This window comes from Suncus etruscus, chromosome 1 (assembly GCF_024139225.1).
Source record: "Suncus etruscus isolate mSunEtr1 chromosome 1, mSunEtr1.pri.cur, whole genome shotgun sequence".
In the NCBI taxonomy this organism is placed as follows: domain Eukaryota; kingdom Metazoa; phylum Chordata; class Mammalia; order Eulipotyphla; family Soricidae; genus Suncus; species Suncus etruscus.
Genome location: NC_064848.1, coordinates 137,892,626 through 137,895,553, shown reverse-complemented (window position 1 = coordinate 137,895,553; position 2,928 = coordinate 137,892,626). Strand labels below are relative to the sequence as shown.

At 45.4% G+C, this 2,928-nt stretch overlaps 1 non-coding gene across 1 annotated transcript; it reads right to left on the bottom strand.

The window, feature by feature from the left end:
• Positions 1-2,424: 2,424 nt before the first annotated feature.
• On the bottom strand, positions 2,425-2,496 carry TRNAP-AGG (transfer RNA proline (anticodon AGG)). Its single transcript has one exon. It is a non-coding gene; the product is annotated as a tRNA-Pro (tRNA).
• Between the last annotated feature and the right edge of the window lie 432 nt (positions 2,497-2,928).

Below are 2,928 nucleotides of genomic sequence, written 5' to 3'. Positions count from 1 at the left end.
TTGTGGTTTTGAAGTTAACAAAACCACAAGGCTGGGGTGAGAGTTGGGAGAATGACAGCACCTAATCCCATTGACCTTGGGGCTCTTCATCTTGGGGGTCTTCTGCAGCTCCAGTTGACTTTGGTCAGTCAGCAATGGTCCTGACTGCTGCTTTCTGAGCAGGGAGGGACTGAACACCTCCACTGTGGCACACAGGCTCTCTTCAGAGAGCTCTGATTCAGAGGCTTTGAACTAAAGTCTCTGAGGGCACAGCTCACTCTACAGTCTTGCTTTGCTAAACACTCAAGGGAGACCTAAACCCGTTTAATCTCAGGACCCAAACATGGGCAAAAACTGGTATGACCAGATCTAAATTGAGGATGGAGTGAAGTGAGGGGGCAGGAGGAAAAGGCTTCGCAGATGTGGGGTAGACAAGAAATAGGGGGATCTAGAATGCATTACTAGAGGCCAGGGGGAGGGAGGACAGCCAAGTGCTCATTTTAGGGGGATGATCTGAGCTAATCCCCATCATCTCTAGACTCAGGACTTTACCTCCCCCTTAATCCCATTCCTTCAGCTCATCCTCTCTAAGGACTAATACAGCCAAGCCACCCCCTACTTATCTTAGCTCTAAATGCCCAAATCCTTTCATCAGAAGAAAAACAAATGCAAATTTTTAAATGTGCAGGAAAGCGCAGAAGGGTTGAATCGCATAGCAAATACCCACGTACACCCTCTGAAATCCAACAACTGTTCATTTCTTGCTTCGTTTAATTCAGAGCCTTCTGTTTATGACTGTAGTTTTGACTTTACATGGACATATTTGCAAGCAATAGAGAATATTGGTTTGTGTGCTTTAAGTAGCTCTGGAAGGGGGCCAGAAAGATAGTACAGGAGTTAAAATACTTGCCCTATATCTAATAAGTCCTGGTTCATTTCCCAACATCACATGTTCTCCAGGCCCTACTAGGAGCAACACCAGAGCACTTCTAGGTGTGGCCCTAATAAACCTCCCCAAAGGTAATGAAAAGAATCTGTCAAAGAGTCCCAGGACTATGGGTCAGTGATAGAGTCCTGCCTTGCAGTCAACAGATTAAATTTGATCTCTAGTCCTAGCCCACATGCTGAAGGTGATTCTGGGGCTTGGGATCCCCAACACCACAACTAAAGAGTGCATCTCTGGCAAACACTACAACTGACTGTTTAGACACTGCAACCAGGTGTGTGCGATCTCTCTGCTCCTCACAGCAACAAGAAGGGAAGGGATGGGGCTGGAGCAGTAGTACATCAGGTAGGGCATTTGCTTTGCACATGTCAGACCTGAGTTTGATCTTCAAAATTCTATATGGTCCCCCGAGCCTGCCAGGAGAGATTTCTTTTTTCTTTTCTTTTCTTTTATTTTGGTTTTGGGGTCACACCCAGTAGCGCTCAGGGGTTACTCCTGGCTCTACGCTCAGAAATCGCTCCTGGCAGGCTCGGGGAACCATATGGGTTGCTGGAATTCGAACCACTGAACTTCTGCATGCAAGACAAACGTCTTACCTCTATGCTATCTCTCTGGCCCCCAGGAGAGATTCCTAAGTGCAGAGCCAGGAGTAAGCTCTGAGCACTGCTGTGTATGGCTCCCCCAAAATAAAAAAGAAGGGAAGGGAAAGTATCTAGGAAGGTGTTAAATTCTACAGAATCTTCTGGATTTCTTACCTTAACATTGTTATTGTTTATGTATATAGATATGTGTATATATTTTTATATATACATATATATCTCCATATTGTTTTCTTTGGCTCCAGTTCATTAATTCAATTTTTTAATTTGTTTATTTATTGGGAGGCAGGTTAGATCATATATGTGATTCTCAAGGGTTATTCTTGGCTCTATGCTCAGGAATGTTCTTTGATGGTTTTTAGGGGATCATATATAGTGGCAGGGATTCAAACTAAGGTTACGAAAATACTGCAAGAAACTATCTCTCCAGCTCCTTATGAATTTTTTTTTTTTTTGGTTTTTCGGGCCACACCTGTTTGATGCTCAGGGGTTATTCCTGGCTACATGCTCAGAAATTGCCCCTGGCTTGGGGGGACCATATGGGACGCCGGGGGATTGAACTGTGGTCCTTTCCTTGGCTAGCGCTTGCAAGGCAGACACCTTACCTCTAGAGCCACCTCGCCGGCCCCTAGCTCCTTATGAATTTTAACTGATGAATACCATTTTGTTTCTTGAAAAGCCATCGTTTTATCTGCTCTGTTCATGGGCATTTAGACTAGCAAATTTTCAATGGGTCTTAAGAGGTATATACAGGCCATCCCAAGTTGGAAGGCTGGTAGCTTGTCATTGTGGCTCCTCATACACTTGCCACTGGAACATTTTCACTCTTCTGCTCTAGAAAGGAAAGATGGTGTATATGAGTCTGTGAGAGAGGGAGGAAGAAAAAAGGGGAAAAAAACTGGGCTCGTCCGGGATTTGAACCCGGGACCTCTCGCACCCTAAGCGAGAATCATACCCCTAGACCAACGAGCCACAGATGCTTATTACTGCCCAGATGTGCCCTTCTTGCCACTTCAACAGCAGTAAAGTCTGTGGCTTCACCAGGCAGCCTCTGTTCTCCTTCCAGGCTGGCTCCCTGCCCAGTCTCCAGGCTGCACTCCAGCCGGCCTCGCCTCTGACTGCTCGCTGTGGAATTACAGACACAGGCAGGTTCCCTCTGCCCATTCCCTTCCCATCTATGATTCTCCCTAGAAGAGTTGCCAAGCAGAATTGAAGGTGTGGCTGAGGAACCACAGAGGTTTGCTCTATCAATCTCCTCTTTCTGGGCTTTTCAGGGCTGAGTGGGATTGCTTGGAATCTCCTATAAAATAATATATATTTATATATCATATGTAAAATAATATATATATATATTTTGGTTTTTGGACCACACCTCGTGACTCTCAGGGTACACTCAGAAATCGC